Source organism: Dryobates pubescens, chromosome 2 (assembly GCF_014839835.1).
Source record: "Dryobates pubescens isolate bDryPub1 chromosome 2, bDryPub1.pri, whole genome shotgun sequence".
Taxonomy (NCBI): domain Eukaryota; kingdom Metazoa; phylum Chordata; class Aves; order Piciformes; family Picidae; genus Dryobates; species Dryobates pubescens.
Window position 1 is genome coordinate 1,168,566 of NC_071613.1, and position 24,851 is coordinate 1,193,416.

Consider the following 24,851-nt stretch of genomic DNA (forward strand, 5'->3'; position numbering starts at 1 on the left):
CCTTGCACCACAGGGAGGGATCACTTCCAGCTGGACGGTGCTTCAATCCAGCAGCTACAAGGTTAAAGGTAATTTGGGCTTTAAAGCCCCTGGAGTCAGAGGGGCTCGGAACAGCTACAGGCATCCCTCCTGCCCTGTAACTCACTTCTCCCCAGACTTGACACTGTAGAGCAAACAGACCTGCACTCCTCCTTGGCCCTACTAGCAGCTGGCCCTGGGTCTATAGCCTTACACGTAAATATAAGCAAATTATGTCATGCTTCCTCGTTTGTAAAATGAGGATGTTTATCCTTATTTGGGAAGTAATTTGGAGCTGGGAGTGAAGATATTATACAATGGTAAAAAGTATTATTATTGCATTTTCACTGCTTGAATTAGTCTAAGATTTAAATGGAAATGTTTTATTTGAAACCTCTTGGCTTTTAGACTCTTTGGTGGACAACATCAGTGACTACTGCCCTAATAATTCAGGTCTTCAAGTGCTCAACTGGTATCCAAAATGAGTGCATTTCCAGTACTTGAGGAATATTAAAAGGATTTCTTACTAAGCTGAGATCAAAAGCCTCTGGAAGAGATGGAAATCTGTCTGTAGCCATATTTGATAACAAGAAAGCCTGGATATTAACTTCTCAAAGAGCCCACATACTTCTGAATACTCATGTGTCATTTATCCAGTTCTGAAACAAACCATAAATTAATTGGAAGGCCTCATGACTTTGCCTAATAAACATCCTGAACTGAGATTTTGTAAATCCTCACCATGTACCAAACAAGTTGGGTTTGGGTTTGGTTTGGTTTGGTTTTATTTTGCCTTCCCATAACACTCTTCACTAACCATAGCATTACCATTGCTATTTTCCCAAACAAGCACATGGGGTGACATCTATCTCCCATAACTGTTGACCTCAGGAAGTTAAGAAAACAAACTGTTTCAGAACCACACTGTGAAATATGGCTGCTAAGATGGTGAGCACATTCTTCTCATTTTTCATTAGCCTCTCCTACAGCTGCCACAGGACAAATCAACCAGCAGGAAAGAGCAGCTGGCTCTTGATATGGTGAAGTAAGGTTAAACTTAGATGGTAGGAATATAAGTAGCATTTTCTGGGCACATCCAGTTCTGTGACCCTAATCCCAGTGAGTGGATTTGCAAAGGCTCCTCACAGAGCCCTGAGATTGAGTCAAGCATCCTACACAGCTTGTGTCCCCCAGGAATTCCAGGGAACCACTTGGGCAATGGCATCTTCAGCTCCTTACAACCTTGTGTTTGAGCACCCAGAAGGGGAATTGGTTTCGACAGTTTGTTTTTTTCCATTCCACTGGAAAGGTTCTCTTCATACATGACTGTGCCAGCACAGCTCAGTCTCACTCTGGTTTTTCATACAAGAGTGAGATGGAAAAAAACCATTCTCTGCCTCTCACTTCCTAGCTCTGCACATGTATGTGCATTACCATAGGATCAGATGCCATCTCTAAGACCTTTTCTTTCTCCCCTTTCCTGATACTGAGCTGTCAAAAACATATGAATTCTTGTAGTGACTGTGATGCTCTGGAGCTCTCACCATGGGTAGGCCACTGAATGTGGGAGGGGCAGCAGTCCTCAGTTTGCAGAGCAAAGCAGGATGCCACCATCCCTTGAGGTATTCAAAAAATGTCTAGACATGGTGCTTAGGAATATGAGCTACTGGTAGAGTTGGCACTGTTAGGTTAACAGCTGGAGTCGATGATCTTAAGAGTCTTTTCCAACCTGAATGATTCTGTGATGCAGTAAGAGCAACTTACACACCTTTACCCCAGCACCCCAAACCCTGCCTGAAGGCCCAGTCACACAGCCAGGCACTGCTGGGAAACAGATTTGGAGCCAGGGTAAATTATTTGGCAAGGATGCTTGCCTGAGAGAGAAGAGACCAGCACTCCTGCACAGGTGGGGAACTGCAAAGCAACCCCAATAGGTGTTAATGGTTTCAACCAAGGGGGTACTTAATGGTAGCCTTTTAGCTTTGCTTCCAATAAACAGATAGCTCTGTTCTGGTGTGACTCTCCTACTTGTAATTGGAAGCTTAATTGTATCCTTAAGGCAGAAGCCTTGTGTTTAGGCTTTTCTTTCTTTTTTTCTCTTTTGGGGGGGAGGGATATCCATAGGGAATCTAGTGAGGTTCCTTGCTTAATTGTTATTTTAATCTGAGTAAACAGTGGCAGTGGTGTTAGGTGACTTCCAGAAGGAATATCAAGCCATCAAGGAAGGATGGATCAGATTAATACACTGAGGAAAATTAGTGTATCTCACACCTGACAAGTGGGAAATTCACAGACAGAAAGGCTCATGAAATTGTACTTTTAATCCAACCTATACTCCCAATGCAAGTGCTGAAAGGCAAGCAGGTGTTCAGGTCCATTTGAGGTTATCAGTTTTTCCACAGTCAGAATTACCATGTCTTGCACAGAGTAATAGATTAATATTCCTCTAATTGCTTGTGCTAAGAGGTGGGAGTCATAGGTCCTGTAATGACCAGTATTATAACTGATTAATATTCCTCTAATTGCTTGTGCTAAGAGGTGAGAGTCATAGGTCTTGTAATGACCAGTATGATAACTGCCAAGCCTACTGTGCATGTTCCCAATCAAGAGAGCTAAAGACAACAGCATCAATGTCTTGTAACATCTAACCTGAGTACTGTTGCTTCCAAATTAAAGCCCATTCCCAGAAACTACTGCTGACTTTTGATTTGCATTGAAGAACACATCTGAATGTCATTAAGCTGCTCGGGACAACCCAGTGTCTGTCATTGTTATTCATATCCATGCTTATGAGCTATGAAATGCATAAATGTGAATAATTTTGTGCAAACCCCTTGGAAATAATACACAGGTATTAGCCAACAGCATGTTTTAACAATTAGGGGACGGCAGCCAAGGAATAGCATAGTGGTATTCAGAAAGTATAATAAGCACTTTTTATTGCCCTTTTTTCCCTACCTCTTCCTCTCTCATTTCTGTTGCTGTCATCTTCCATTTCAGGAAGGAAGGGAAGCTTTTCTAACCTTTGGTGCCTGAGGCAAGCTCATCACCAGCTTCCAAACCATGGTCCACTCTCCCCAGGTAGGAATGAGGATTCATATGAAATGCAGCAAAATCAGATCAGAGAACAACATATGACAGGCCAAACGCTGCATGTTTATGTGACTTGTCTTTCAAAGGCTTTTCAGAACCAGGCCAGGGAAAAGCCAAACAATTCAAAAAATGGTGAATCAGTGTTTAAAAATTCAGGACAGTTGCCCCTGGTGCTGGGGTGCTGCTGGATGAGAAGCTCAACAGGAGCCAGCAGTCAGCACTTGCAGCCCAGAAAGCCAATCCCATCCTGGGCTGCATCAAGAGAAGCATAGCCAGCAGGTCCAGGGAGGTGATTCTCCCCCTCTACTCCACTCTGGTGAGACCCCAGCTGGAGCACTGTGTCCAGTTCTGGAGCCCCTATTACAGGAAGGATCTGGAGGTGCTGGAAGGTGTCCAGAGAAGGGCCATGAAGATGAGCAGAGGGCTGGAGCCCTCTATGAGGACAGACCGAGTGAGTTGGGGTTGTTCAGTCTGGAGAAGAGAAGACTCTGAGGAGACCTAATTGTGGCCTTCCAGTATCTGAAGGGGGCTACAGAAAAGCTGGTGAGGGATGCTTTAGGCTGTCAGTTAATGATAGGACTGGGGGGAATGAAACAAAACTAGAAATTGGTAGATCCAGATTGGTTGTCAGGAAGAAGTTCTTCCCCATGAGGGTGGTGAGAGACTGGCACAGGTTGCCCAGGGAGGTGGTGGAAGCCTCATCCCTGGAGGTGTTTGCAGCCAGGCTGGATGTGGCTGTGAGCAACCTGCTGTAGTGCGAGGTGTCCCTGCCCACGGGAGCAGGGTTTGAACTGGATGATCCTTGAGGTCCCTTCCAACCCTGACAATTCCATGATTCTAAGAATAATTACAAGAAGAAACAAAAGCAATCCCAAGACAGTGTCTCATGTAATCACACTTCAGGAGAACACTATTAACATCAGTCTCTTTTTGGTGGTGCCCAGCAATAGGACAATGAATACTAGGTATAAGCTGGAACACAGAAAGTGTATGAGGAGAAACTTCTTTACTGTGAGGGTGATGAGTCACTGGAACAGGCTACCCAGAGAGGTTCTGAAATTTCCCTTCACTGGAGGCTTTCAAATTCTGCCTGGATACATTCCTGTGTGGCTTACCCTCGGTGATCCTGCTTTGGCTGGGAGGTTGGACTAGATGATCTCTGGAGGTCCCTTTCAACCCCTAAGATCCTATGATATGGATACCCTAATAAAATTGCAAGCTGGCAGTACCCAGCTCATCCTCTAGTTGGTCACATTTCAGTGCAGTTTTTGTTTGTGTGACTAGCAGGGCCTTCTCCTGGCATTTGCACTAAAATCTACACTTTCTGACATAACATTCAATGACATATCAGAATTACATATCCCTTCACACATGCACCTATCCAATTACAGTGGCATTTGGTCTAGCACAATAATCTTAAAATTAGTTTTCACAGTCCCCAGATTGCATCCTTCACAGGGTGGTAGTTTTAATTCAGACCATCTCTTCTTCTCTTAGTGGTTTTAGCCCAACATGTAGTTGCCTCCAGAGTCTCTGCCACCAGCCATGGTTTGGTAGTCATGAGGTCTTGGGTGACAGGTCGGACTTGATGATGTTTGAGGTCTCTTCCAACCTTACTGATTCTATGATTCATCCCACAGATGTGGTCCTGCATCACCTATGTCAAAGAGCTAGGATTTAACTCACAGGCCTTGATCACAACCCCACTGAATCTTTGGTAATTTTGCTATAAATGTCAGTGAGTTTTAGACTGCAAATAGTGTGTGATTGTGTGAAAAGAGAACACCAGCATTATTTAATTTTTATGTGGACTAATGGACAGCATATTGGTGTTGGAAGAGGTTTTTGTATAGCTCTGGAAGACTATAGGAAGGTGTAAAAGAGGTGGTTTTCAGATAGCTTTGTAGGACTATAGGGAAGATTTGCCTTTGCTTGAGTTAGAGAAAGCTATGTTTTGTCTTTGAGAGTAATGTAAACACCTTGTAAGTGAAGGAGAGAAGCTTGGCAGAATTTGGTTGGATGTGTTAAAATATTCTTTTGTTGTTTTGACCTATTGGATGCCTTATTACATGTATGCCAGTACAAAATGACCAACCGAGATGTGACACGTGTGCCTTCTGACAGACTAGATAACTTTGCTGTATAACGGAATAAACGTTTTTGCCTGCTTACATCTTGTCCAGAAAGCACTGCTCTGGGTGTTTAAAACATCTCTACTACAACATAATGGCATGCCTACAAGACAAATCAAAGTTTTTCTTTCCCTTCTGTTGCAAAGTTAGAAGAAAATTGTAATATCCCTGTTATTGTAGCTGGTGTCTTGTTTCTCTTGTATTGCAGGCTCCCTCAGGATAAGGGCTGCGTCACTATCTGCCTTCACTATATTTGTATGTCACGAAACCATGTGGGGTCAGACTCCTGGGCACTCTCCCATACTACAGTACAAGTCATCAGAAATTGAAGAATAAAAAAAAAAAGAGCCTGTCAACTACAACCCCCTCTTTTCCTCAGATGCCCAGATGATAGGGAGACCTGCGCTATGAACTGCAGGAAGTTCAAACAGCACAAGCCTGAAGCAAAGCCTTATTTCCTGCAGCTCTAATCTACTTCTAATCCACCTTGCTGTGAAGACCACTGCACAGCATAACAGAGCTTTCAAGTAACCAACAGTTGCAAAAAAAACATTGATTTCTTTGAGCAGCATAAAAACTAATTCAGCCTCTGTGGAAAAGACCTTCAGCTCTGGATAGAGCCCATTGGTGCACACCCTGTTAGCAATTGCCAGCTCTTAGGAAATTACTTTCATCTGGCTGCAGAAAACTCATATGTAAAAGCAAGCCTGGCAGCCCTTCTCAGAGCTTTATTCACTGGAGCTTAAAAGAGGTAACCATCCATCACTCCTCTAGAGTACCCACCAGTCCTGTATCTTGATTGCTCGTAGCATCTGTCATGCATGAGAGATGCTTTGAGCAACCTATCCTTGTTACTGCCATTACTAACTTCCAGGCAAATACTCATGACTGCCATTTATTTCCTCTATCCTACAGGTAAAAATGGGAAAGGACCTTTCAGTCTCCCTTAATATTCCCCTTGGTAATGAAAAGGTTTGAGGGTTTTGTTTGTTTGGGTTTGTTTTGTTTGTTGTTTTTGGTTGGTTGGTTGGTTTGGGGTTTTGTTTTTAATAGGATGATGCACAGCAAACAGGTTCCTGAAGCGTTGTTATTGATCACCTAGTCATTGTTTTCTTCATTAAAGGTAAACCTCAGAGGACTGAAATTTGGTTATTATCAGCACACAGAAGTAAATATAATGAATGTAGAGTAATGGGGGGGGGGGGGGGGAAGAGAAAAATAAAGAAACATTAGTTAGAGCATTACTGTCATGAAAAGTTGTGTAACAGCATGTGCCCTTCCTACACACAGCATCTGGATAGCCCCTCAAAATGGGTGCACACACTGGGTGTCCCATCAACACTTATTTCTTGTTCCCAAGATGCCTCCAGCTCTCTGCATCTCAGTGCCAGTTCTAACTGGACATGGGTTTTCCTTAACCAAACAATGTGGCAGCTGTCTCTGATGCTTTGCCCAGCAGAACCAGTGACAGAGGGATCAAGTACAGAGCTGCAGACCTGACCCAACAAACTTCAAGCCACTAGCTGTGTCTTGCTCACAGAGGCTGATGCCTTTTGGGTGGTCTCAGATTTATTTGAAGTTGAAGGACTCAAATAAGCCAACCCAGAATAACACTTTTCTGGTAGGTTGGCAATGACAGGAAGAAGAGCTAGATCCAGTAGAACCAAGTTTCTTCATGACAAAGTCAATAATGTGGCCTTTTGAAAGCAGTTTGAAAAACACACCTTCATGGACAGGTAAAACTTCACACTTGCTAAAACCTGAGGCAATACTGCCTTTGACACCAAGCTGGGGGCAGGAGTTGATCTGCTGGAAGGTAGAAAAGCTCTGCAGAGGGACCTTGACAGGCTGGACAGATGGGCAGAGTCCAAGGGCATGAGGTTGAACACATCTAAGCATCAGGTTCTACACATTAGCCACAACAACCCCAGGCAGTGCTACAGGCTGGGGTCAGAGTGGCTAGAGAGCGGCCAGGCAGAGAGGGACCTGGGGGTGCTGGTTGATGATAGGCTGAACATGAGCCAGCAGTGTGCCCAGGCAGCCAGGAGGGCCAATAGCATCCTGGCCTGCATCAGGAACAGTGTGGCCAGCAGGAGCAGGGAGGTCATTCTGCCCCTGTACACTGCACTGGTTAGGCCACACCTCGAGACCTGTGTCCAGTTCTGGGCCCCTCAGTTTAGGAAGGAGGTTGACTTACTGGAGCATGTCCAGAGAAGGGCAACAAAGTCGGTGAGGGATTTGGAACACAAGCCCTATGAGGAGAGGCTGAGGGAGCTGGGGTTGCTTAGCCTGGAGAAGAGGAGGCCCAGAGGAGACCTTATTGCTCTCTACATCTACCTGAAGGGGGGTTCTAGACAGGCAACCAGTACCAGAACAAGAGGACACAGTCTCAGGCTGCGCCAGGGGAGGTTTATGCTGGAGGTTAGGAGGAAGTTCTGCACAGCGAGAGTGATTGCCCATTGGAATGGGCTGCCCGAGGAGGTGGTGGAGTCACCATCACTGGAGGTGCTCAGAAGGAGACTTGATAGGGTGCTTGGTGCCATGGTTTAGTTGGCTGGGTGGTGTTGGATGATAGGTTGGACACGATGATCTTAAAGGTCTCTTCCAACCTGGTTTATTCTTCTATTCATAAACTCCAGATACAGCTATCGCCACATCAACACCTGTGGAAGTAGGTACACAGATATGAAAAAATATTTGTGTGACTAAGGAGTATTTACATTTATATAGAAGTTTCTGTCACCCTGCCTTTATAATTTGTAGAATTAACAGGCATTTCGTATTTTGCTGTCTAGGGAGGTAGTTTTACTCCTAGGAAAGTAATCTGTCTTAAAATAATCTTGTGTTCATGAATGACTGCTAGGACTTAGACAAACATTCTTCATATTTGTTCTGGCCCTCAGAATATTAATATTAATATTAATCTCTTCCTCCACACCTTCCCACCCAATGATTTATTCACCTGTGCTCTATCAGAAAATGGTTTTGACCTTCCATGCACTAATTCACTGGCTGCCATGTTCATTGGCTATAACTAAGTGAATTTTTCACCTGTCTAGAAAGTAAATAGAGTCAAGCAGTGAATGTTTGACTAAGCCATTTGGCAGGTGAACCTATGGAGGGACCACCTGTGGTGGGTAATGGTCTAATCCTGGAATGAGGTTTCTCTTTATGTTATGGACTTTGCACTGCCTGCCATTTTATATCTTCTTAATCATACTTTAATCTCATAATCTGACACAATGATAACGAATCCCTCCAAAGTGATAATAGATTTACAGCTGACTGTCAAAGATAGCATAATGGAAAGGAACTAGGGACTGATCTTCAACATCCTAGCTCTCATTAACAAGGAGAATGGTAAACCTCAGTTTTCTGTGCATATAGAATCTTTGTTCCTGTTACTCTCACTGAATAGTAGCACCAATTGCTAAAAAAAAAAGGGGGGGGGAATAGTAATCACTGAGGTATGTGAGAATTAAGCTCAGCATGAGCTGAAGCTGAAAGGTTCAGATCCAGTTTGAAAGTAATGCAGGTTTTCAAGGCACAGTTACAGCTGGATTTCATGGTATCAGTCCACTCTAATATTAGCCTGCAGGATGAGCCAGGCTGTTGTTTGATAACATCTGGTTTATGCATTAGATTGCCTAATCCTCCACTGTAAGCCAGTGTGGAAGGGGTCATGGACTTGCTTCCTACCTTTAGGGTGTTATCACAGTCAATGGATTATGGAACTAAAAAAAGAAGAAGGGAAAAAAAAAAAGAAAGAAAGAAAAAGGAGCCTGGCTGGCAGTGCTCAGACCCTTTCAAAAACTAGTCCTCCAAATTCCTCTCTGATCATAACTCTGTTTTCTTTCTTTATTTTTTTCCCCAAGGATCTGATGTGACAAACCCCTCTTCTGCTGCATGCACCCAGATACAGTTTTACAACGAAAAACTTTGTTCTTCTCCAATATTGGAAGATTTGTGATTGCCAATCTGCTATGCTATTCACCTCTGCGTGCAGTTATCAGATCATTTTCTTTACAGGCTTCCACTGATGTACATCAGAAATCTTTCCACTTTAATATTGAAATAAGTGAATGGAGGTCGAGCCCTTGCATGCTTCCTAGCAGCTACTTCAAGATGAGGAGAATTTGTTCTTTATTTTGTTGTGATTGTCCTTCTGCAATGAGTCTTAAAAGGAAAAAAAGACAAGAAAAAAGAAGGCAGTTTTAGCTGGCATTCAGCCACTGCTCTACAGGGAGCAGCTGTGTAGTGGGTAGGCAAGGTGTGTGTCACCACTGCAGATAAAACAGTACCAGCATACTCATACTTTTTTATATTGGTAAGTTTCAGATTTGACCAGTCTTAACATGCCAGTGATTCAAAATGTCTTCTATGCCGGCATGGCTCTCACTAATGCTCTCTAACTCATTCCTGTTGAACCATACAAAGCAGATGACTGGAAGTAATAAAAGTTTTCATCTGCTCTCCAGCCCCAGCAGTGTCATTCCCGCAAGAGGTTCTGAGCCCTTTCAAGCCGCTACACATTCTCGACTGGAGAGTTTTTGAGGAATAAACTCTCGTTTTTAGCCCAAAGCAACTGGATGCCTGAGAGAGGCATCCCTCTGAACATGCAAATCACCTGGGGAGGTGACGATTGCATCAAGAACTGAAGAATGCCTCAACAAAGATAAAGACATCCCGGATGGCTCACCTGATAAGACTGCGAGCCCCGGGCTGGGTGTGGTGAACAGGTGGGAGGCAAAAAGGGGCTGAGGCCACTCTGGCGCCGACCCCTGCAGTCACACGGAAGAACCCCATAAATCCACTTATACAGTGTTAATGTGAGCCGGGTGTAGCTGCAATAAATAAACAGTATAAAAAGTCCCGATTATATCTGCTCAGTGAGGGAAAAACAGGGATCACACTACTCGCTGGAGATCGGCAGGACCTTCGGATGTCTCCTCTCCCCTCGGCCGAGGATGTCACAAGCCGAAAACGACTCGGATCCTTGGACGTTTCCCCCGCTCCTCCCGGCCGAAGACAGAAAAGCGCCCTGAGGTGGTAATATCTCTCCCCCTCTCTCTCTCCATTTTCCCTCCCCCTCTCTCTCTCCATTTTCCCTCCCCCTCTCTCTCCTTTTTCTTCCTTTCTCTGTTTCGTTTACTCTGTTCCTTAATAAATAGCCTCACTTTGATATTTGACCTCCTTTGTGCCTTAATTTCACACACGGGGATGTTTTAAAAGAACCTCATCTCTCTCCTAACTTCCTGACTGAGACAATGCCAAGAGCTGCCATTGTGCAAACGACATGCTCCAAGCCTCATTTTACTATTCAGATCCCAAATCTCCCATTTCCTGTTGCCTCTCATTATTTAAGCTAGTATCAGTCTGCCTAGTCTTTCAGCTGGGTAAAAGGGCTTAGGCAAACCCCACTACAGTCAGAGGAACACAGTGCACATGTGTAACAGAGTAGAAATTGTTGGCTCAGAACATATTCATTTGTTGTGTGTAACTCGGTAATAGGAAACAAATGCAGGGCCTTCATTTTATATATATAATAAAAATACTGCAATATTTTGTGTCTCATTTTAGCAGCCTGTTTTTAAAATAACAACCTTTTTCTTCTTTTTTTCAATTGCAAATCTCTGAACAGAGGAGCAAAACATTAAAAGTATTTTTAGTTTATGGGCTAAATGTCCAGCCCTCCAGTTTGCCCCTAATATATACACTAATGATAACCACAGCTACTATGGAACATAGAGAATAGAATTAACCAGGTTGGAAGAGACCTTCAAGATCATCAAGTCCAACCTATCACCCAACACCATCTAATCAACTAAACCATGGCACCAAGTGCCTCATCCAGGCTCTTCCTAAACACCTCCAGTGATGGTGACTCCACCACCTCCCTGGGCAGCACATTCCAATGGCCAATCTCTCTGGGAAGAACTTCCTAACATCCAGCCTCTTGTTCTGGTGCTGATTGCCTGGGAGAAGAGACCAGCCCCTGCCTGGCTACAACCTCCCTTCAGGTAGCTGTAGAGAGCAAGAAGGTCTCCTCTGAGCCTCCTCTTCTCCAGGCTAAGCAACCCCAGCTCCCTCAGCCTCTCCTCACAGGGCTGTGCTCCAAACCCCTCCCCAGCTTTGTTGCCCTTCCTGGACACCTTCCAGCAACTCAACATCGTTCCTGAACTGAGGGGCTGAGAACTGGACACAGGACTCGAGGTGTGGCCTAACCAGCACTGAGTAGAGGGGCAGAATGACTTCCCAGCTCCTGCTGGCCACACTGTTCCTGATACAACATAGCCTCTGCTCTACAAGAACATACTTCTCTTAAGAAGTCAAATGTTAGCCAGAGTGGTTAACTGCATTGGTTCACACTTCTCTGAAGAGAATGAAAATGGTAGGTTGTTCTTTGAAATACCATAAGGCCTTTTTTGTATGCCACAACTCAGGGAACAGAGGGAATGGCACTGAAATTTTGGGTATTCTTCTGGCAGCTGTTTTTGATCGATAAGCAGGGTACTGTAGGTAACTTCTCCCTTCCAAAAAAGGTGCAATTCCCTGGGCATGTAGGGTTATTGGCCTTTCTCCAGGGAATACCAGCAATACTGACTGACCTCCTGAGTTGAAGAAGGTCTTCAACTGGGTTTAAAGGTATGCAGATGGAAATTACTTTGCACGTGAACACATCCTGCGTTTCCAGAACATTTGCTTTTACCTCCTGAGATTACATTGGTCTCTGCAGAGCAAGTGTGGATCCCTCCTGGCCTGCTCCAGGCAGAGCCTGTATGCAGGGGTCTTTGAGGTGCAGGCAGGTACACCCAGCATCATTGATTGGCTGGTAAAAACTTTTGCTTTGCTTTAGGTAAAATATTGAGAGTGCTAAACAATGAATGCACCATCAATAAAGTACTGCTGCAAACATCAGCCCAGAGCTGCCAAAACCCACAGAAAAGTCAGTGTTCATTGTGGTATGTCACAGCAGCATTTTCATACTGTCAGTTTGAATTTTCAATTTCCACTGAGGCTCTCCAAATCATCTTAGTATCATCCTGGTAAAAGCTGTAGCGAAAGACACTAGCTTTCCTGAAGCAGATGGGCTTTACACCTTCAAAGATTAATTTGTCAGCAGGGTCAGACACCTAGTTTACTCCCAAATCACATAACCACTGTTGACACTACAATACTTTTCCCCCTGCCCCAGCCGCTGTAGTTCTATTTGGAAGTGTTTTAGGATACCACATGGATGGAAAGGAATAATCATCATCCTCTAAACCACATTCTGCAGTCCCTACACAGGCTGATTTGGGAGAACTGTAGTTGAGTAGCCCTTTTCTGTTTCCCCAGCCAGAGGGTCTGGAGTGAGCAGGGTGTATCATTTCCCTCTGGTCTTTGGAGGTGAAGACAAATCAGCCTTTGCTATTGACAAACTGGCTTCTTGTTTTCAATTACAAAGTCTCCTAACTGGAAAGGTAAACCCTGATTTGAAAATCCCTTGTGTTTTCGCACTTTGGTTTTTAACTTGTTTGTGCTTCTTCACTTCATCATCTTTGAAAAGCTCTTATGAAAAGTGAGGCAGTCCCACTGTCTCCAAGTGAAGAGAATGATAATTACCACTGATAGGCGTGACTTAACAGATGGGGACAGATGAAATAATTGAGAATCACAGACAGAAAACATTTTTTTACCCCCAGCCTGACTCTTTCTCTTACTGTGTACTCTTAGGAACAATTAAGTTGTCCTGTTTAAACAGAGACCAGAATAAATTATTGGTCAAAGTGGGAAAACTCTGATGAATCTCTCACAAGGAAAGCACCGTAGCATTGTTGTTTTCCTCCACTTAGGTGTCAATACCAACAGAGCCACAGGCTGTAGTGCAGTGTAGCTGGAAAGTGCTACTGGGCTCAGCAGTCCCAGGGCTTGCTTTGCCTTTCTCCTTCTCCCAGTATGATGCCAGCAAGGCAGCTCTTCATCTGATTGTTGCTGAAGTTTGCTCTGTCAGTGACAGTCCCAGAAGTGCTCTGAGATCCAAGGCTTAAAGGGACTATGGGGAAGATGGTACAAAGCAACTCACTCTTCCTACAGAGAGGAGCAAGAGAAAGAGTCTGTTCTCACAGTGGTTTGCTTGGTGGGGGTGCTTCTTAAGAGAGAGAAGCAATGTCATATCTTCCCTTCCTGTTTTCTTTGGGCCCTAGAAAGTGCTCACTAATGAGGCAGTTGCACTGCCCCCAAGAAACAAGGAACAAATGAGCCAATTAGCCCCAATTCGTTGTTAAACGCCAAGCCAACCCACAGCAGCACTTCTCATAGAAAAGTTCATCACTGGTGACTTTATTTTGTTACCAGTTTTACTGCTGTCTAATTGAAGCCACTGATGGATAATTGATTCATTTATCATCAAGTTTACAGGCCGCACACTGCAAAACTAATTAGAGACCAGACATTGTGTTTCACCCTCACTTTGAAATACTGCTGGCATTTACATGTCATTCAGATTCATTGTGTTCCAAAGACGCTGCAAGAGTGGGAATGAGAAGGTTATTTATAAAAAGCAGAGCTGAGATTAGGCAGGCCCAGACTGCACTCAAAAGCAACTATTTAAAATAGCTTACTGGGGAAAAGAGTGGAGGAAAATGTGAAGTTTTCCTGTCAGTTTCTGACACTACAGAGTGCAAACCCCAAATCTACCTAACGACTCTCACATAAATGCTAGCAGTGAGCTCTGCTCTGCATGCATAGTTTTCAACCATACTGATTTTCACAGGGAAATGGTGAATTTTGCACTTGAGGTGAGAAATACTGCCCTAAGGATTTAAATCTGACAAGTGCCAAGGTCTTGTGAAGGTTCCTCTGTTTGGCGTGGAAAGAGGGGAAGGCAAAGCTCAACATTCACTGTGCATTGGTTCAACAATAAATCACCTGAAGCCTGCAGACATTTGGCAGAGCTGCAAAGAATTATTGTTATTTTAACTGAAATGTGATAGATTTTCTACTTCTAAGGTATTTTCAGATAAATGCTTCTGATTTGGAGCCAGCTTTACTCTTGCCTTGCATAGGTTTCCCCAGTAACTTCACGGGGGCTGCTCTGGACTGAGGTACGCAGGACCCAGTTCCAAGTGAGAATAAATCTCACTCTCTTTCCTGCTTGTCGTTTGATATTCTTCTGTTGCAACTATTTCTCTTCCTTCTCCTTTTTAGGTCCCCTACATCCTGATGGGCTCATTTCTTCCTAAATAAACCTAAAGCACAGAAGCAAAATGCATTTGTTGCCTGGGAAACACTCAATTTGGTATACAAGGTGGCCATCCTAAGGGAGCCATAGACCTCCAAGGAAGTTTTTATATCAATAATTGTAACCAACCAGGACTACCAGGTTAGTACAACATTCCCTGCTACTTTTCAAAGCATTTGATGAGTTCCTCATTACAGCCTATGATTTATTTTGGTTATGTAGGGTCTTGGTCTTCATTTCAGAAATGTTTTACTATAATAGTAAAAGAATTTGACAGAATCTCAGAAGGGAGCAGAAACCACAGCCTGAGGATTACTGGTAAACTCTTCATTGTATCATCACTCTGTCTCATTAGCTTCCCTTTTTCACTTTGACTCAATAGCAGCTTTTTGCAGCACTCTGCTCCTCTGAAACAGCCCTACATCCTCAGGCCCTCTAAATGCCACTAAATATGTTACAGTATCATACATACAGCATCCTACTTCTGGCACAAATACTATGCTATCAACAAATGAATCCTCTCTCCATCCCAAGAAGATATTCACAGCACTATTTTACAGTAAGACCCACTCAGAGCGGTGCCCCACCACCACCCAAGGAGACTGACCAGGTGTGCTCCAAGAAACACTCCATCACCTCACACTGCAGTGTTATTTTCTATTTAATTATGACGTTTCCTAAAGATGCCAGCAATGATCATTTTGTTTCTTGCCAGATAAGGAAACTATTATTAGCAGGGTAATAATATTGCATACATTCTCAGATATGAATCTAGGGGTATACATTAAGTTCAGTCATACATCAGCCCACTGGAGCACAAACTCTGGGAGCATCCTATATGATGTGGCAAGGAAGAAAGCTGTGTATTAATGCTTTATTGCATTTATCAAGGATTTCTGCCAGCTGGTTCACAGTACTTGCTAATGAAAGCAAAGCCAGAAAGGGACAACATTCACCATTAAGAGCGAACCACAACCTCTCAGACAAGGACACAAAAGCAAATAAATGCAGAGAGCCTTGTACTTGCAGCAAAGAAACTTGCAAAAATCAAAGTATGAAGCTGGAGTAATTGTATCCAGAACCTAGTCCCAAGATAAAGGTTACTATGGGTTTAAAAGTTGACACTGCTCTGTGATTAAAGGATCACACGTAAAGACTCATCATGGCTGAAAGGGGAGTTTTCTGAGACTGGGAACAGGGCTGCCTCCAGCTTTCATTATCGGTGAGCACCCTCTCCTCTCTTTTCTTCAAGAGCCAAGTCCCATTCTTTTTTGAGTAGTGTGTGTCTGTGTGCATGTTACTGCCACAAGGCCTCAAGAGAGTGTCTATGTCAATTGCAAGCAAGGCTGAGGTGGTCTCTACATATTCCAACACAGCCAAAGAGAAAACAAACCACACGAAATGGGTGGGTTGGTGGGTTTTATAAACAAAGCAGAGACATAACCTCCTCTGCTTCCCTTATTCGGAACCAGTCTACTGCTTTAACATTCTTCCCCAGCACTCAAGCTCCATGCTGTAACTTGATCCCTCCAGAGACAATAAGGAAAGCAGTCTATGTTGCCTCAGAAGAAAAATAAACCAGCAATTAACAGGTTCCTATATGTTTCCTGTTTACATAATACAGCTCTTTGGCAGGGCAAAAGCCCAGAAGAAGCTGATAGACCTGGAAAAGATTTGCGATAAAGGCTGTTTGACTTTTCCACTGATACAACTAGACCTGCTGCTTCCTCCATGGAGAGTGTAAAAGGATGGATTTAAATGTACATTTAGGTGCCATCGAGACTGGCTAGAGTTGGCAGCAGGGAAAGCTTTCTACAGGTCACACCATTGGGAAAGTTATTCTGTACCACTGGGATTGCGTAGGGACATCTCCCATCACAACTGCTTTATTTATAAGATCAAGTGCAAAGTCCATACACTTCACAAGGGCATTAGAAATGGCTGTTTTCTTAACAGGATAATAGTCAAGGGAGATGCTGATTGGCTGCTGCTTAGTTTTTAAGAGGTTTCAAGGTAACATAGTCCTCTGAGTTGCCACATCTCTGAGATAAGAAGTAGTATTTCGTCTTCAGTGAACGCTACTACACATGTTGCCATTTGGCTTCTGTATCTAATCAAACAAACTGAACTCTTCTTGCTGATATGCTGGAAATTATGCTCTAATGCCTTCACTGATACCCATTATGGTTTACAGGTCTCAAAGGTTTGTTTTGTTGTTATTGGGGTTTTTTTTTCTATTATTTATGGAGTCCTGCAGCACCTGCTACCACTTAAAACCCTTTTTGTATTGGAAACTTTTCCCTCAGCCCAGTCATGTCTGACAGTTTGAGTTTTATCTCTGAGCAGAATTTTATATTGAGAGGATGAGCTTTCATTTCAAGCAAAAGCATGAATTTCAAGAAGAGCTTCCTCTTTAGGTAGGGCCATAGGAGCAGACCATGGAAGAGCAGGCCATAGTCAGACTGTCTCTGACAGCAAGCAGCATCAGTGCGGCAATCTTGAAACAGCAAATTCCCCACAGGACGACTCAGCTGTAGTCCCATTTAAGCCAACGGTTTGCTGGATAACCCTTCCATCATACATAGAATACATAGAATAAACCAGGTTGGAAGAGACCTTCAAGATCATCGCGTCCAACCCATCAACCAATCCAACACCACCCAAACAACTAACCCACGGCACCAAGCACCCCATCAAGTCTTCTCCTAAAAACCTCCAGTGATGGCGACTCCACCACCTCCCCAGGCAGCCCATTCCAATGTGCAATCACTCTCTCTGTATAGAACTTTTTCCTAACATCCAGCCTGAACCTCCCCTGGCGCAGCCTGAGACTGTGTCCTCTTGTTCTGGTACTGGCTGCCTGGGAGAAGAGACCAACATCCATCTGTCTACAACCTCCCTTCAGGTAGTTGTAGAGAGTAATAAGGTCACCCCTGAGTCTCCTCTTCTCCAGGCTAAGCAACCCCAGCTCCCTCAGCCTCTCCTCACAGGGCTGTGTTCCAAACCCCTCACCAACTTTGTTGCTCTTCTCTGGACTCGTTCCAGCAAGTCAACCTCCTTCCTAAACTGAGGGGCCCAGAACTGGACACAGTACTCAGGGTGTGGCCTAACCAGTGCAGTGTACAGGGGCAGAATGACCTCCCTGCTCCTGCTGGCCACACTGTTCCTGATGCAGGCCAGGATGCCATTGGCCCTCTTAGCTGCCTGGGCACACTGCAGGCTCATGTTCAGTCTACCATCAACCAGCACCCCCAGGTCCCTCTCAGCCTGACTGCTCTCCAGCCACTCTGACCCCAGCTTGTAACTCTGCATGGGGTTGTTGTGGCCAATGTGCAGAACCTGGCACTTGGATGTGTTCAATCTCATGCCGTTGGACTCTGCCCATCTGCCCAGCCTGTCGAGGTCCCTCAACAGTACCCTTTCTCATTCAACAGGAGCTCAGCATTGCCAGTCTTCTTTGTGAAACAATTCAAGAGGAAAAAAACCCTGTATGGTATGTTTGTAACAACTGTATTAGCAGGAGATAATAAAAAACCCCTACTGTTGGAAATGTCGTTAGTGCTATTGCTCCTGGCTTGTCATAGTTTGAGTTCAGATAGTTCCAGTCATGCACAAAGATTGTAATGATTCCAAAAAACTTAGCTACATACCTGAACAGTTGCATGCTGGGTTTTGGTTGTTTGGGTTTTGTTGTTTTGCTTGTTTATTTGGTTGGGTTTTTTTTCATTCCCCCCCCCGCCCCTAACTACTAACTAAGAACCAGAAAGTCACATAAAACCACCCAAAGTTCCAAAGAGCTCCAAAGTTTCATTCTGCTCCTCACTTTAAAGCAACTGAGGCATGCCAAAAGGTTTGGGCTAGCCAGTTATTTTTAGAAATTGTAAACCAAACTAGTGGGACAAAATTTGATATACACATGTCAGACAGGAGAACAGTGCAAGCTGTGGTCACAAAGACCAAAGCCCAAGCTCAAAAGTGTGCTTCAAAATTTCCCTGAAGTTGGTTTAATTGAGAAAAGTCTGACCTGAACTGACAGGCCCTTCCCCAGTGATTTTGCTGGGAGCTGGGTTAGAGGCCCTACACACCACAAGCTTCAGCTCCTCATACAGCTACAGAGTCCCACAGAGTTCCAGCTGGCCTCAGATATGTCTGGTCCAGAACCACAGCCTCATGCATCAACTTTAAATTCCCCTTGTCATCTATTAAATCTCTAGGATTCAATTTTGCATTCAGTTCTTAAGCCTTCATTTCCAGATATGCATTCATGGACCACCACATCCAGACAAAGAAGATGCAAGCCTGAGGAGGTGTTTAGGACAAGACTGGATGGGATGCTTGGTGCCATGGTTTAATTGATCAGATGGTGTTGGGTGATAGGTTGGACTTGATGATCTCAAAGTTCTTTTCCAACCTGGTCTATTCTAGTCTAGTCTAGTCTAGTCTAGTCTAGTCTATTCATGTCCAAACTTTTCTGAAGAGATAACTGCATGTGGTGTCACAATGGTGTCAAGGAATATAGTTTAATTTATAAACAATGTGGCAAATATTAATAAAAACATTAATAACCTTTTGTTAATATGAAGAATTGCCAAAAACATTACATGGGTTGGATGTAGAGTTAGAATGTGTATTTGCAGTGGGGTGTGCAGTGTTCAGGCAGCTGTCACAATTCTAACAACTGTATGCTCAGCAGTAGGAATATCAGAAAGAGAGAAGCCCCAGGAGCGAGATGGCATCGAGCACACGGGGGAGACTTGACAGGAACTGTTGAGCCAAAGAGCAATCAATTAATTACTCACAGCTGGTTGTACCCAAGTGGGAAGTGCTGCTGCTGTGTGTTGAGGCTTTGGGGCTCTCATGTGCCAGGCACGGCAGGCTGCCGGCAGGAATGCCATGGGGTCCCGGGGCTGGTCTGGCTTCAGCGGACAGAGGGCTGGTTATGAGGCTTCTCATGACAGGCACTTGCTTTGTCCTGGGGAAACTGAGGCACAGCAAACCATCTCGTAGCTTCTTGTGGCTTGCAGTGTGTAGGCTCCTGGCTTTATCCCAGGCTCTGGACCAGGCACTCGAGGCGATGCAACTCAAGGCAATGTTAAGCCAGACAAGGTCCAAGCAGGTTCAAGCAAGGCAAAGCTTAAGCAAGGCTAAAGCAAGGCAAGATGACTAGAAATCAGCTTGTACGTATATCCTGCCCAAGATTCAATTCAACTGAAACCAGCACTTAGTTACCCAATGAAAAGAGTTCTGACAGGCTGTGGCCATAAAAGGCAGAACCCTAGGCCTGGTCAGGCAGGAGCAGTGCCAGTACATGTGCCCTTACCCCAGAAGGAGAGTTTACCAGACACCCATGGTCCTGTCCCCTTTGTTCCTTATCCCACATTACCCTGACTTTCTGCAGTAAGAAGGGGGAGAGGGGGACCATGTCTAGACACATTAGGGTCTGTCTGAGTTTGTGCTAGGGCTCATTTGGCCCTACCATGACAAATAGTAAGTACAGTAACTACAGTATTGTTTATCTTTCCAAAGATGTTTGATTCCACTAGTTGTTTGTTATATGCATTAAGCCAGCAGATTCTCCTCTTGCAGTTTGTTTGGGACTATTATTGACAAAAATTAAAGATATACAAAATTATTTCTCAGATGTCCACGCCAAGTTTACAGACTGTGCATGAAGAAGTTTTCAAGTAAGCTGCTGGTAAAAAAAGGCTGGATAAATTTAAACAGGAAAAACATTAACTTCAAAAAATCATTGAACAGATTTCATTAACATTTTCCAGGATGCTACTGAACAGAATGGTTTGAAATGAAAATGATTACTTAGCCTTAACTGCAGAATTATGACATGAAAAAGCTATAATCATCACATTAAAAGAGTAGCACTGAGGGAAAGTGTGGGCTGCACTGTCCTAGGATATGTGGTCAGCCCTGTCACGTGAAGTGGCATGTGGAAAAGGAATAATGCAATAACAACCTACAATTTTAGCATCCACCAGAATTTCAGAATGTTTCCCAGACTGAACATGAAAGTCCAGATTCTTATTTCTGTTTCCCTGGTGTAAGTCCAAAGTGTGCTGACTGAAGTTCTTAGAGACCAAAACTGAAACCGAGATCAGAGGTTTGGCCCCCATTGTAGGCATACAGCAATGGGTTTCACTTGTGCACTGATCTCATTCAAACAGTTACAGTTTGAAGCAAATTAATTTTCCAGCACTGGGAGAACTAGAGCTGAGAAATCTGGCACTCAGATATGTACATCAAGAAAGAAGGGAAAAGCAGCAATGCAGCGTTTTAACGTTCATCCAGAGATGTGAAACAGGTAGGCACCCCCAAGCATATAAATATTATTGCTTTAATTCATGTCACTAAAATAAACCTCTCCAAGAAAAGATTGAAGTTAATGAGTGGGAGAAAGTAGAAAGAAGGAATGTCTTAAAGGACATGAATTTAAATTACAAAGATGTTCTCCCTCCAGTCTGCTAAAAAAATCCTTTGACAACGAAGTAGATTTTGTGTGATGCAGTACCCCTCATTCCCAGCCACTCCCAGCTCCTTTCTGAAATGCATGATCTATTTTTCTTAGCTCTACAATCACTGCCTCTGTAATTTTACTGTGCTGTGAGAATCAGAAGCAAGAGGACTTTCAAGACTCTCAGCATTTTCTAAGCTGGCTCACGAAGATACTGCAGCTCATCTGCACATTTAAAATTTTTTTCCTCCTGCCTCTGAAGTTTCCTGAAGTTTTGCTTTCTGGACCTGATCTGTTGTCTGCAGAAGTTCACTACAACTTCTCTGTTAACTTCAGCAAGGCATAGGCTGGGGTATTCTATGACTATAGAGATGAAGCAGGAAATTTCTTTTAGGCCTCTTCATGAAAAGAAATCTGCTCGACCATTTTCACACACCCTGCAAAAATGCTCGCTCAACCTTTCTGCCAGGACAAAGACCAAGGGTCAGACAACTTTCATGGAGACTAACATCTCTACTTTTGTCTGGTTTTGCACAAGATTGTACCCTTCCTAATCCAACTTTGTGTCAGCAAATAACTTAAAACTTCCCTGGAGAGTATTTATCTGATCTCAGGTCATTAAGAGTGGATTTAGGCCTTAAACTGCTGTTATGTAAAGAGCAACAAACCCTGCAGTTTATTTGAGCAGCAGGGTCAGAAAGGAAGCATGAACCCTGCAGGAGGAAGAAAGTATTAAAAGTTCCTTTTGAATCATGGACATTAAACTATCTGCTATTTATATATATGTATATATGGTCTTATATATGTATCTATATAAATATCTATATCTTTATATATCTTCATACACACACACACACACGCAAATATGTATAAATGGAGCTTGCACACACCATTCATCAAGATTGAAAAAGTCCTCTTATATTTCTGGGCTTCTAACTTCAGACAGCCAAGGGTCACCACCAACTCAAGTCACCAAAATGAATTTGCCAGTTCTTGGCCTTCTGCAGTTCATCTGGTTTTTGTTTGCTTGTTTTAGGAAAAAAGGGAAGAACAACAACTGCAAATTAATGAAGTCCAAAGTTCAGCAGCCTAAATCAGTTACAGCCAAAAAAGGGACAGTGGTAATTGACACAAGTCCTTCAGGAGGTTTTCATCTTTGATGTAACAATCCTTATCTAATTAATATCCAGGGAGCAATTCTCCATCTGCCTTAGTGTACAACTAACCCATGAAACAGAAAGTGCATTTCAGGAAAATGTTGTAATTTATGTTCAGGCTGTCATGGGAGCTGCTAAAATTGAGTAAAATCTATCCTTCATGGTGATTTTGTAATGACTAATGTTAATTAAGATACAATTTATTTATACTGATTTAGGGAGCCCCCTTACTGCCTGTCTATTAAACATATGCTTGCCAACTAAAACCACACAGAAATAAAGAGGAATGAGAATTTTAAGCAAGCCTTTCTGTCTGGCATCTGTGTTCCTTCCTGTCTGGATCAAATACATAATCAAAAGGTGCATTCTGTTTGAAGAAGTAAAATCCTTTAACAGTCTGTTCAACGGTAGCCTTCCTTTATCATTCAGCATGGCAATGTTTGTTCAAACAGGGACCGGTGCCTGAGCATCTCTACTCCTACAAGGAAAGGAGAGGGAACTTATTTTAGCCTATAATGCTCTCACCAGGATTTCATAGAATCATAGAATCATAGAATCAATAAGGTTGGAAGAGACCTCAAAGATCATCAAGTCCAACCTGTCACCCAACACCTCATGACTACTAAACCATGGCACCAAGTGCCCCTGAACACCCCCAGGTATGGTGACTCCACCACCTCCCCGGGCAGCACATTCCAATGGCCAACAACTCTCTCTGTGAAGAACCCTCTCCTCACCTCCAGCCCAAACCTCCCCTGGCAAAGCCCGAGACCGTGTGCTCCCATTCTGGCGCTGCTTGCCTGGGAGAAGAGACCAACACCACCCACACCCCCACACCCCCTGGCTACAACCTCCCTTCAGGTCTCTGTAGACAGCAACAAGGTCTCACCTGAGCCTCCTCTTCTCCAGGCTAAACAACCCCAGCTCCCTCAGCCTCTCCTCACAGGGCTGTGCTCGAGGCCTCTCCCCAGCCTCGTTGCCCTTCTCTGGACATGTTCGAGAGTCTCAATGTCCTTCTTAAATGGAGGGGCCCAGAACTGGACACAGGACTCAAGGTGTGGCCTAACCAGTGCTGAGTACAGGGCAGAATGACTTCTCACCTTGGTTCAATGACCTTTGAAAGTCCCTTCCAACCCAAACCATTCAATGATTCTGTGAATCTGTTGCTGGTAGCTACCAACCCCAGGACACAAAGGAGCAGGCAGGAGCCCTAGGAAACGAGCTGGGGGGGAGGAGGGGGCATGGTCAGTCTGTGGCTCTGCTAACCATCCACAAGCCTCTTTTTGCTGCTGGCTTACAGCTTGGTTCCTAATCCTTCATCTCTGAATGAGGCTACAAGCTAGCATGCTAGCATTTTCATGAGCAAGATACTCAGCAAAAGCAACTTTTCATTTCTGAGCAAAAAAACCCCACCTGCTGCCATTCACTGTCTGCAGAAACAAGACTTTCCATACATTCTCCATGAAAATACAGGATTGCCACAAGAAGGAATGTTTAAATTACAGAGGTTAAGTGGGTTTTTTTCTACTTTTATTGAAGCAATTCTGACAAGACCTGAATATTTCAACAACAACAACCACCACCACCACCACCACCACCACAACAACAATAATAACAATAACAACAAAATAACACAAGGTCCATTGTGATCTGTAAGGTTCATCTGGAGCTCCCACTGATGTCATTACCCACTCTTCCCTCAAGCCAGACTTCCCCTTGATCGAACTGCAAACAACTTTGAGCTTTTCAGAGACTTTTCAGAACGTTAGTAAACAGTCACCAGTCTCCTGTTTATTTCTGCAACAAACACAACAAGCTGGATTTTTAGTTACAACCCTTTTTTCACAGCAAAGGAGCCAAGAATCAAGTGTGACTGGCGATGTTACAGTCTGACAGCATGGGATCTGGATAGAGCTGTCTCCTCTCCTGCACCTAAAAAGTGCATGCTTTCAGCACTTACAAAGGGAAAAACACATGCATTTGTTTCCTTCCCTGGCTCCAGTCATCATCACAAGTAACAAAAGCAAACAACAGTTTCTGGCACCTCCCTAATGATCTCCACCTGTCTTTGCTGCATGCAATACAGAAAGGAAAATATTCCCCAGCATCCATGTGGGTAACAGTGACGAAAAAACATCAATGCCCCTTCCTCATCAAAATCCTTCAGGGTAGTTCTAGAGTACCTGGGCTATTTGTACAAAATGAACTAAGATTTAGTTGTCATGCCCACTGCCTCAAACTGGATATGGGAACATAAAACGTGTTTAGTGCTAGCTCTTATCACCTCAAAGCAAGATCTTAACTTAAAGGTGCAAAATCTATTGCAGGCAGATTCAAAAGTGGTTTATAAATCCATTTCAAGGGGAATGTTTTCCTCACTCTGTTCCTCAGCACTCACAGAACATTAGGGACCCCCCTGCTAGAGCAGAATCACCAAGAGTAGTTCACACAGGAATGTGTCCAGGTGGGTTTGAATGTCTCTAGTGAAGGAGACACCACCTCTCTGGGCAGCCTGTTCCAGTGCTCTGTCACCTTCACAGTGAGTTTTTCCTTATGGCTAGGCAGAATTTCCTATGCTCCAGCTTGCACCCATTGCCCCTTGTCCTGTCACTGGGCATCACTGAAAAGAGCCTGGCTCCATTCTCCTGACACTCACCCTTCACATATTTATAAACATTAATAAGGTCATCACTCTGTCTCCTCTTTTCCAAGTTAAAGAGACCCAGATGCCTCAGCTTTTCCTCACGTGTAATCCCTTAATC